We start from the raw sequence: 12,801 nt of genomic DNA on the forward strand, positions 1-12,801 counted from the left end.
GTTTTTCAAGGGCAGATTTTACAGTATACCTGTGATTGCAGTATCATATACAGTTTTACTTTACTCTTTGGCAAGTACCCAGTTCAGGTCCCGACAACAAATAAAAAAAAAAAATGCAAAGTGAATCGAATGGGTAATTCCAGTCCTTATGAAAAGGGATCACATGTCCTCTCATTAGCTCTTCTGTAATGTAAGCCAAGTTGCTGTATAATGGGACAAAATGTACCAAAATGAGGTTTATACAAGGAATGACTGTGACCCCAAAGACAGCGATGTTTACATGTTTTATGAATACAGAACCATACTCTGTAGTACATTGAGTACAGCTGTAACAGTCTAGCTCTGTGGAAACCAGAACAGTGTTTTTTTTTTTTTTTTTGGTTAATTTTTTTTAAATTTTATTTAGTCATTTCCAATTATTTTTATTATTTTCTCCCAATTTGATATGTCCAATTATTTTTAGGCTCAGCTCATCGCTACAACCCCTGTGCTGACTCGGGAGCGGTGAATACGAACACACATTGTCCTCCGAAGCGTGTGCCGTCAGCCGACCACTTTTTTTCACACTGCAGACTCACTATGCAGCCACCCAGGAGCTACAGTGTTGAAGGACAATACAGCTCTGGGTAGCTTACAGGCAAGCCCGCAGACACCCAGTCAGACTACAGGGGTCACTGTTGTGTGGTGAGCCGAGGACACCCTGGCTGGCCTAAACCCTTCCCCCCGACTCTCGGCCAGTTGTGCGCCGTCCCCTGGGAGCTCCGGCCCACAGTTGGCTGTGAAATAGCTTGGACTCGAACTGGCGACGTCCAGGCTATCGAGCGTATCCTGTACTCCATGCGCAGCACCTTTACTGGATACGCCACTCAGGATCCCCTTGAACAGTCATTTTTTTAGTAAAGCAGCATTTTTCATCACCAGCAATCATGCACAGTATTTTTGATATTTCAACAGGAATACATATATTTCATGTTATTCATAAGAGGCTTTCAACAAAACACACTGGTTACAGCTCTGTCAAATTCCCAGTACATGTTATCCCATGGATTTCCATGTTGTACTGCATCTTGAAAAGCACTTTGTGATGGTGGTCTATAAAATAATATATAAAATAAAGACTGAGATTGATATAAACAGGCCAAACTTGAATAATAAATAAAAAAAAAAACTGTAATACTGCTTCTCCGCTGGCTCCTCTTAACTGCCCAAAACCTCTGTCAAAACCCCCTATCAAATCAATCGCCTCCTGACAGCTGGGATAGCTGCAAGTAAAACTTTTCCATGGGAGCAGGCCTGCTCGTCCAGCACGGCTGACCTACATATCCCCTGTGCCCTGAGTGAGTCTTGGGCCTGGGCCGAATATGACATGAGCAGTAATGTGAGTTCAGAAACAATATGTTTCCTGCCACGCTTCTCCAGCTCATGCCAGCTCCCATCTCCAGGGTGCATCGTCTCCTCTTTTACTGTGGCACTCTGTGAACCCAACTGCACACACCATTATAAAAACATATAGAAGAAATCAACAAAACACACTGGTCACAGCTCTGTTAAATTCCCAGTACATGTTCTCCCATGGATAGATGTCACCATGTGCAAAGAACAGATTTCTATTATACTTTTCAAGATATTTTGACAATTATTTTAAAGTTTCTTGGTGCTTTGATACTTGGTTATTGGTTAAAGCACGAGGTGAGTTATTTATTGATTTCATATGTACAAGATGACTGATAGTTGCATCATATGTTAGGAAGAAAGTAGAAATAAAAGATTTTGTGGTAGTCGTAAGGTGACAATGTTAAAAGAGGGTAATAGCATCACCACCAAAGACTGTGACTAAAGTTTTATACATACCAAACCATAATCTGTCGTACAGCTATAACAATTGAGCTGTGTGATAAATTAGAACTGGTTGGCAACATTAACATACAGACATTTTATAGTAAAATATTACTTTGTTGTTCTTCACCAAATGCAAAAACAAATTATGTTGTGCAACAGGACAAGATGCAAGTATTTATTGAGCACAAACTTAGTGAAGTGGTGTGTTTAGTTTTGTATGGCTCTTTAATAACACCCTTGTGATTGGCATGGCTTTCAGTCAAAAAGGACAACTGTGTTTAGATGTTCATCTAAGTTTCGTGGGCTCCATCACTAGTATAAATTTGCTAGCTTTGCAGTAATTTTCAGTCTATCACTGTCTTTGCTGATTTTCTGTATAACTGACACACACCCTGAAAGTAACAAACCAGACTGATTATTCCTCCCATTAATCTTGTTGCTTTTTTACTTGCAATCATCTGTGGCATGCAAGATAAAATGACCATAACATTAGAAATTAAAACATGAAACCATTGGAACTGTTCAGTTAAGAACTGTTTTTTTGTTTTGTTTTTTTTTTGTTTTTTTTTATCAAAAGTGTTTTTGACTAAAAGACATCAAGAACTGTCTGGAATAGTTTCATGGATATCTATCAGTATTTGATGTGTAAAATATTATTTTAAATATCGCTAACTCATGTGTTCAAGGTTTGGGAATAGGCCCGGGCCAACATGTATCTTACATCCATAAGTAAGTAGATGCTATCATCTACTTACAATACTATTGAATGTTCCCTTTCACTTAATATACCCACTAAACCTTCCAAGACCTTACTGTGAATTATCATAATGATACCATTGCTTCTGTTGCTACAATATTACCTGGGTTTACCACAACACTGTTAGCTGGCAAATGAAACAGGTTTTCCAATAAACGTACATAACAGCAAAAGATAAATCTGGCAACACGGAAACACAAATTGACTAGCCTTTGGCATTCTGATAGATTGTATGTAAAGCTTCCATAAATTATTACTCCTTTTGAGAAAAAGAAAAAGCTTTTTCTCATACTTTTCTATTTGACAGTACTTACTATCTGTCTCAATTTGTTTATATTGTAATAAAACAAAATCTTTAATACAATATACGTATTTTTTTTTTACTATAGTACATTAAGTACATAAAACTAACAAAATATAATTCCAGTAAATATCATCCAAAGGGGAATTGTCATCAGTTCAAAGGTCTCAAATTCCCTATATAAAACACTTGAAAAAACAAAAGGTGTTTGCCTGTATTTATATTCACTAACACTTATGAACAAATCTATGTTTAGCATAAATTGTGCATGCTTTAAAATGAGATCTATAAAGTGAAGTCAAGCACATTTGTTAAGATTTACTGGTATTATTTTGTTTGCATTTATACTTTAAGTGCAATTAAGAAATGCTTTGTATAAAATGTAACCAAATATTTTTATAGTGGAAAAGACAATGAAGCCACTATTGTAATTTCGATATTAGTTAAATGATTCTTGACATCTGAGGGCAGATTACTCGAACCCCAGCAGCTATTTTACAGTTTCCAGGAGCCTCTCTGCAAGAGGAAGCATGTTTGCTTGCTGCAAAAGTATTACATTAAACTTAAATGTTCTATTTGTGACTGATCAATTTATTTCAGAGTATATACGACTGCTTACGTGTATTGACAGAGTGCACCTGTGAAAAGGGTCTTATTCCTGTAATATTTTGATCAGTAGGTTTGCTCTGATTGCAAGAACACGCCAACTGACTCTTTTCACCCAGCTCTACAGTGGTAAGCTATCAGCCTCTGGAGGACAAAGACCAGATCTGCAAGTGTTCTCTTATGCTCAGCAGGTGCCTGGCCAGTAGGGTACGCTGTAGCATGGTGAGGAGAAACAGTCTCTGCAGATTTTGCTTCCTTTACCTGCAGGATCGCCAGTGCCAACGTAATCCCCCCAGGGGAATCCCCAGACCAGATTTTCAGCTTTGCCCATCCACACTGAGAACCTGCACTCTCCTGACTATGACTCACCCTGCACACCACATGTTTTTACCAGGTAAGCCACTTGGGGAGTCGTGCATTTAATTTTACAAGTAAGAGTTTGTCTTCCAAGGAACTGTTTAGTTTTCAGTTATGGGAAATGATTCATACAACTCTCCGGCCAGCAGTCTTTGGGATTCCTATCCCTTATCTTTTTGAATATCGGGTCTAAATTGTTACCACTGCATATTATATTTGAGCAGGACTGGATGTGCTAATTGTAAATCTATGCAGAGCCACAGGGGTTGTCAGATAAATAGCATTTTGCTAAGGGTGTTGGCATTATATAGAATGAATGTTTCTGTATATAAATGTACAGTACTTAACTGATGTTCTAACGCTCGGCTTTGAAGCCACTTGCTGTTATCATTAAATGTACTTAAAGACCTGACGAATTCTGTCAATAGTACTAAAGTTATGCTTAGCAAGCCCTATTAAAGTGTGTTGGGGGTCTTTATGATCGTTTCATTTACAGACAACATACAGGAACAGACGCTTGACTAATAAAAGTCTCCAGCTTGCCAGATGGTCTATGTAGATAATACCTGTAAACAACCACTGGCTACATTTCAAGTCAATTTCAAGTCCCGCTCTAAGCATAAGCAGCATTCTAAGCCAAGACCAGTTTGTGGGCATAGCCAGTTATGAATTGCATAATTACAATCTGGGCAAGCAGTTTGAAGGCATGCCATGCAACATGCACAAGCAGAAAGTTTATGGTCTGAGAAAAATCTTTGCTGTTTTGACAGACTCAGCCACGCTGAATTAAATAATGCACAGGGTAAAGTAACTTGGCCCTCTTTGGCCTGCTTCTTATAAACTGTATATACAGTACTGTGCAAAAGTTTTAGGCAGGTGTGAAAAAATGCTTTAAAGTAAGAATGCTTTCAAAAATAGACATGTTAATAGTTTATATTTATCAACTAACAAAACACAAAGTGAGTGAGCAGAAGAAAAATGTACATCAAATCCATATTTGGTGTTTTTACATGTATGTTTTTATTTTGTTTAATAATTCACTAATGTTGGAAATAGAATGTCTTTAAAAGATGGACATAAACAAAATTTTCAACAATTTAGCATTTACTATTTTTCAGCGAAGCATTTAAATATGTAACTCTAGGGAAAGTGATCAGTTTTGAATATGACAATGCTATTGTTACTGTGCTTTAAAACATTTTTGTCAGCCTTGATCTTTTGATTGTAATTATATGAATCTTCTAACAAAATGTCTGTGTGGCTTTAAAGAGAAAGGGAGTGTGGGACAGATACAGGTAGTGGAAAAAATGTGCCGTGGCATATGCACCCCACAACATTACGGAACCACCAGAACCCTTCACTGTTGGAACCAAGCACTCAGGTCTGTAGAGTTCTTTAGGATGGCGCAACATGTGCACTCATCCATTTGTCGAGAACATGGTGAAGGATGATTCATCTGACCATATCTGACTGGCAGCTCGCGCACCAGGTTGAAATTTGCAGTCAATTGATCTGCAGTTGCTCGCCTGTTTTGCCTTGCACTTATATTTATATTGAATTAATGCACGGATATCACGATCCTTGAGCATGCGCTTCCACCCACTGTTGCCATGCTGACATCACCTTAAACACCGCTGCTTGTGAAACATCAGCAAGTTGAGCTGTCTTTGAAGCTCCTGCCAAGCGCACCCCAACAATCACCCCTCTTTCAAAGTCACTGAGGTCTCCTCTTGCAGCCGTGCTAGCCATAATTATAGGCAACCAGGCCTGTCCAGCATTTTTATACGTGATCCTAAGCATGCTGGGATGTTATTTGCTTAATTAACACATGAGCCACGCCTGTGTGGAAGCCCTTGCTTTCAATATACTTGGTGTCCCTCATTTACCCAGGTGTTTCCATTTTTTGTCCACTACTTGTATATTGTTTATTAACAAATTCACAGTTTGTGCTACGAATCCACAGAAAACTGTTGATTCATCAGCAAAAACACAGAACAATTGAACAGAAAAGCAAATAGTATGACACATTTCAGATGTAGCACTTAGAAAAGGGCTTGTGATTTCAGTTTAGCATTTCAATTACAAATTCACTTCTACATAAACATCCTCCTAATTTTTATTTTACATATCTTCTAGACAGGTTCAGGAACAGCAATTTCAATATCACTTAGTAAATCTCCATCAGCTTTTATATTTCTTTCCTTGAACCACTGTTCAAACAAGCTCACAGCCCACTTATGTACTTCTCAAAAACCAATCGCTGGCAATGACATTCAGGTTTTAGGTTTGGCAAAACGACTATTAACTTCCTTTGTTTATGCATTTTTGTTTTTCTAATGCCACTTTCATATTCTACATCTAAAACGGTACTATCTTCATGTAGAACAGACACTTTGTATAAAGTGATTAATATTAACTAGCAGGTTATTTACCTAACACTGCAAATATCATCAATTTGTACACTAAAATTCAATATGGTAGCAATCAACTTAAAGACATTTGAGTCCTTAAGTCAAATGTTGTTCTTTGTTGTATAGGTATATAAGTATTTATATTGCTAAATTTTTGCTATAAAGACCATAATAAATCAATGTACATGTACTGTGCAGATAAATATAATGTGGGTTTCCAAGTTGCTAACATGAATCAGTGTTGCTGGAAATGGTACTTTATTGTATTTCCTTTATTCAAAAATCACCCAGCAAAAACCTAAAACCTTAAATCTGTTATACATATCACCAGCACCAATTACTTTTTCCCCCCTCTTAGGATGCAAATGCTCAAACATGAAATGTGTTTAGTTCCTTGCAGTATACCAACATAGCTCAGTTTAGTAAATCATAGTGAAGGTATGGTGAATTATGGTTAATAACTGTAAAGCACAGAGAAGGCACGGAAAAAAAAAAACATGTGAACAGCGCAGTAAAAGATTAAAACCCTTTGAAAATTCACCACAGCAAACAGATCTCCTACAAACGAGAAGTTTATTCAACTGAACGGTCTTGGGGATACAGTGCAATGTCTTTGAACTTCCAACTATTTTTCATTGTCAGCATGTTCACATGTATAAAACAGTACGTAATAAGAACGTTTTCTACTCACCTACTTTATTCGCCGTACATCTTCACATCCAACACTACACTATTTTTAATCATAAACATGCCTCATACCAGCCTCCAGGTGGGGACGTTAGGATAATTAAGACAATAGCGATACCTGCTGAAATGAGGGAGGATAGAATCTCAATCACTGGCACCGCACACCGGCAGCTACAGTGATACAAATGTGCAACATCTGCAAAAATAAATGTGAAGGATATTACAACTGTTCAAAAATAAATAAATAAATAAACTTTGAACCCTTGCGGGGGCCCTCTGAGTGTGCAGGCCCATGTGCAGCTGCACCTGCTATTGCTCCACCACTGACTTGCTCGAAGTCAGTTACAGTTTTTTCAATAAAGCCAATGATGACAATATTCTTTCTGTTCACACTGTCTTGAGCTGAGAAGCACAAAATAGGTATTTAGCTCTTCAAATAAAATACATTTTAAACCAGAGCAATTATTTCTTTTATATACACTTTTTTTTTTTTTTAAATCAGCAACCAGAAAATGGAGTGGAAAGAAATATGAAAGCTAAGTGAGAAGGAAAATCTCAAGGGTTTCTGTTCTTCGTAAATCTCCCCAATACAGCAGAAAGAAAAGATGCTGTACATTTGTAAGGGCCAGCTGTGTGTCAAATCATTTCCACAAACATCAAGCTTGGTCTTCCGTCATGCATAAAATCATTCCGTCAGGCTTCGATGGTTTTAATAATTGGTCTCGATGGGCCCCAGGACAAGATAAATGCTCCTCAGCCATTAGTACTGCACTTGCTTCTAATGCTCCTTCCAGTCTGCTTACTGCAGACGTGGGCAGTTATTATTCCAAGTCAATGTATTTTACTTATGAAAGGAAAATGTTGCATCTGTTTTTAATAAGAAGGTTGTCTGGCCTTATTTTTAGGACATGTACACTTTTACAGTTGCTTTTGCTTTTTAACTTTTGGGACAAGAAATTGATTACACTTCAAAAACGGGTGAGTTATGCTGAGATTTTCCGTTCAGGATGACTACACCATGTTAGATTAATCGTATGCTATTGGGTTTCTAATATGAATTAGTATGGGATTGTTACAAAGATGGCTGTAGTGGGTGACGTCAGAACCAGAACCAGGAGCCAACACAGAATAAACAGAGAGATGGAGTTTGGTGAAGTTGAGTGACTGTTTTCACTCAGCATTTAATAGTTAAACAGCAGAAAATAAAAGGTTAAACAAAAAAACAGCACAAGGCACTTGAGGCCAAAATAAACAGACAAACAAAATGGATAAACACTATGTGAAACAGCGGACGGACAGACAAACACGTTGAGTTGCTATTATTTACTTAGATTATTATTGGAAACACACACTGTACTGCATGCTTCACATTGAGGCTGTTCAATATAATGTCACAAAAGAATATGCAAGCAGGATATGCCTTTTAAAAATCATCTTCCCATTTATTCCCAATTAAAATATGCTTACCCAAAGGCTGGTGCATCATTTAAGATGGAATTCATCAGTTTGTCAATGTGGTTTTAAAGCTAAATTAGTTGTTTATGTTTTGGTGTGCACTGATGGAAAATTAGATTAATGCAGATCATTAGATTGACCTAAAAAGGGGCAGTTTGAAGTATACGATGTGCATGAGTTATGTATTGTAATTATTTATTGCAACTGTGCCTGAAAAAAAAAAAAAGATTAATGTATCTTTATTGAGCCAGATTGTAAAATGCAGAAATTGGTAAATTATACAACACATCAGACCCGTCATGTCTATAAACATTAGGGGCAAAGGAATCATTGTGAATATGTTATTTTATAAATTCAATGCTAACGATGGAAAGATTAGTATTTAGAGCTTCATTTTTCTAGAGCAGCGGATCTCAAACTGCGGGGCGTGGACTGTGTTCTGGGGGGGGTGGTGATGGGCGTTAAAAGGTTCAGGGTTTTGGGGGGGGGGTTTTTAACATTTTTTTGAATTGCAGCGCACATTTTAACCTAGGCTATACCATATAACAGGAGAATACTTTATTTGGGCCTTATTGGCTATTTTGATTGGATCACCAATAAACTTCCACCAATCAGAGGGTTGCATACAGTACTCGTTGTGATCCTGCCCTCTGTCAGTCTGGTATACAGAACAGATTAAAGAAGCACTGGACAAGAGAACTAATGTGTCAGATATCAAAGTGGATATGAGAGTGGCAGTGATGAAGCCAATCTGCTTGAAAACATTAAAAGTGGACCGGACATTTTCATCAATGGATTTAAAAAAATTAGAATTGATGATGCGATCAGAAACCCAGAGGCAGTGTAAACTTCTTGCTACTGTAGCAGGACTGTTCTTTTTTTTAGAAGGGTTTAATTGTAACAGCCAAAATTGCTTGTGTGAGACTTGTTGAAAGTCTGTACCAAAATGGTTGATTGTTATTGTCGATATATTGTAGATTAATGTAAGCATCGTGCAAGTATCCCAAAGTCCAGAAACAAAACATAACTTTAAAACTGAGCCGGTGTTTGCTAGCCTATTAACCAGTTTGAAATGATTTTGAAGTAAACAAAAGCATTTTTGTTTTGACTTTATTGTTAAAGATTTCACACATGGCAATACTGCCTTACAATTACTGCATGGTAGTACTGTGATCGTTACACTGTGTTATGTTGTGAACCAGAGTTTTAAAACTGAGAGACAGCAAATTCTTATCGTAAAAATTTACTGGTTCTTAAAATGGGCATCAAGTACCACAGACAAGAGGAAGGGGGGCATGGCCCAAAAAGTTTGAGAGCCGCTGTTCTAGAGCCATAACTATTCAAGCCATAGAATGACAGGGTCTGAATTAAATTGTGCTTGTGGCAGCACAGCTCTGAGAGGAAGCTGTCATGAAGCCTCTGTAATCAGTGCTATTGCCCCTCAACCTTCATGATCACTCGTTAACTAAAAACACTATAAAAGAAAGCTAACTTATTACGCTGGCTTATTGGTATCTCTGTAAACTATATCTGTATTGTCATTGTGCCAGACAGCTTCCTTCCCAGTACACACTGCATTGACACAATGTTATTTATCTTATACACCAAGTGTTCTTCCTCCATAAATGCATTATTTAGTATTCAGTTGTAACTCAACCTGTCGCATTAGTTTAGTGCCAAAGAAAGAAAGATATTTTGACTCAAACAGATCTTTTTATATTTAATACAGTTCCTATTTCCTATGTCATATTCCCCAAGATTTTTCTCTTTCTCCTTCTATTATGAGCGAATTCTAAGGGGTCACAACAATAGCTGTCTATCATTGCCAGTGAGTCAGTATCATTAAGAATTCTGTTTGACAAGAGCTCTTCTGTATCTGTTCTAATATGACCTATAAGATGCTGACAGAAAAAACAAATGAGATGCTTCCCATCTTTCAGTTGAATGGTATTTTCAGCTTTATTGTCATAACAAATTGGTCCTTCGCTGAGCTGCAAAGCTGAAGTTGCTTGCAGTAAATATCATTAACCCCTGGAATGTCATTAGCCAACTGAATCACCCCAATTTTTGCCTTTGAATTGTCTGGGCCATTCATATTGGTTCTCAGAGAATTCAGTGTGTATATTTGCAGTACATACTGGAGAAATCACGACTAAAGACTTTGTTATTTAATTCAGATTTGGCTTGGCAGTCATTTTTGTGTTTGATGAAAAACGCTACGGTTAACTAGCAAGGCACCTTTTTTGGCTCACAGAAGACATTTCTGGAAAACTAAATATTGGGTCAATTGACTGTTGATAATACACGCTTCACAGAATATAACCATTTGACATCTTTTTTTGTACTCTACAGGGTTGTATTTGAAACCTGGCCAGGCAACCTGTTCCAAAGGCTGAGAGAAGGTTTTGTTCTTTGGAGCTCTCCTGCATCTCTCAATAACCCGAGCAAGACACAAACAATCGCTGTGACTCCTATGAATCACAGGATTTTAGATTGTCCCCTGATTTCTGTAACCACAATCATGCAGGCTAGGCATGGGATAAGCTGAAAACAGCTGGTTATATTTCCAGTACAATTTAAAAAAGTGTGAGTGCATGATTTAACTTAATTGCAGATTGGATTGTAGACTGCAGATTGAACAACAAACACTGTTTGATATGGGAATGAGATTTTAGTTTTTAAGGCTGGTTTCTGGGTACAGATGGTAACTTGCAAGGTTTAAATTCAAACAAGTGAAGTAAAGGGGTGTAATATTTAAAATAATGCAAATGATCCTGTCTAAACCTGCGATATAAAAGCATTGCTTGTTCCTGCGTACTTGCATATAAACATTTGTGTGTGTGTCAACAAGGTTCATCAAAATACCTAAAACACTGCTTTATATTTGTCCTTTAATTTACTGTACATAGAAATCTTTATATTGATTAACTGTCAAGCATTTCCTAGAGTTTATTAACTGTGAAGTCTAATATCTATTAAGCAGCAATATCTTCTTCCTAATTGCTACAGCACTCTAGGGTCTGCAGTCCCTCATGAGTGGAAGGCTTGCTACTATGTAATTTATGTTACTATTAGGGACCTAACAGTACACTTACAGATATACAGAATTTAGACAACACAAAAATGCAATATCCTGCCCACAAATTTGTGTAAATGGTCAATTTGAATTCATTAGTGGCCTAATTGTATTTTAAACTGAAAAAACAACTCTACTTGACAAACTCTCAAAACAGTACAGTTTATAACAGAGCTAATGACCTCTGTGTCAGCCTTTATTTAGTTCAGTGTCATTTTCACTGAAAAGAGGGAAATGGTTGATGAAGAGAATACTGTTAAGTGGCTGAGACAGGTGTGCAATTTTGATGTAACTGTTTTGAAATAAAATTAAAATTTAAATGACATTTTAAAGCAGGTAATGGCAACACTAGCAATATTAAGAATAAAGCATGTCTGAAACTCAATAAGGTGCAGTTGATGTTAAGAATGGGGGTTCTTTGTGATACATCATAGTATACAGGAAACAAAACTGGTGCTTTGATTAGCAGAAAAATCCCAAGCAGTACCATACTATTATTAATATGTCTATTTGCCCTTATTTGCTATATAAACATTTATTGATATAACATTTTCAGGTAATTCTTTCATATTGTACCGAGACTGCGAATATATACCAATATTAAAAACATATTTTTTAAACCAGTACACCAGTTTTAAATTGAGTGGTATCTTAATTTGTGTTGCTAATATAGACTTCACTAGAATGTGGATGTAACCGGTGGAATACCCTTTCTATGCCCAGTGTGCTGAAGACAGTTTAATAGATTATCCTGCTGGTGCTCTTCACACTCCTGCTGATGCCAATAAATGAAGCACATTGCAGCGCACTGTAAAGAACAGAGTTGGAAGACCAACTTACTGCAGGAGTAGAACATGGTTCCAATTTTACTGCAATCAATTCAGACAACTTGTCCCACTCCATTCTATAGTTTTTAAGTGTCTCTGTTAGTGTGGAAGTCACACTACATGGCATTTTATAATCCTGCCCTGTGCAGTTTGTTTTGGAAGACTGCATCTGCCTGCTGAATCAAGGCTTCTAAAGCCCAGCATACACATGGAAACATGTTTCTTAAACAATGGTCAGGTAACTTTTTTAAGCTGCATGCCCCACAGGTGGAGGAAAGCACTTAAACTTTGCAAAAGGGGAAAGCACAGGAGAGAGTTGTGTGGACAAGGGAGTGGATACTGAATCGTGAGGAGAGAGGATTGGACCATACTCTTTTAAATGAGCTGCGCTTAGGTTATCGCAATTTTTTTCATATGGGTCCAGATAATTTTGAATGTCTGCTGAGGCTTGTAGGACCACGAACAACCCAAAATGATGCTACAAT

At 37.3% G+C, this 12,801-nt stretch overlaps 1 long non-coding RNA gene across 1 annotated transcript in view; it reads left to right on the forward strand.

The window, feature by feature from the left end:
• LOC121296827 overlaps positions 1-12,063 on the forward strand; it is a 30,141-nt gene extending 18,078 nt beyond the window's left edge. The window contains exons 2-3 of the long non-coding RNA XR_005947099.1: positions 3,771-3,897; positions 10,766-12,063. This is a non-coding gene — a long non-coding RNA (uncharacterized LOC121296827). The remainder of the gene's footprint in view (positions 1-3,770; positions 3,898-10,765) is intronic.
• The last annotated feature ends 738 nt before the right edge of the window (positions 12,064-12,801 follow it).

This window comes from Polyodon spathula, chromosome 22 (genome assembly GCF_017654505.1).
Source record: "Polyodon spathula isolate WHYD16114869_AA chromosome 22, ASM1765450v1, whole genome shotgun sequence".
Lineage (NCBI taxonomy): Eukaryota > Metazoa > Chordata > Actinopteri > Acipenseriformes > Polyodontidae > Polyodon > Polyodon spathula.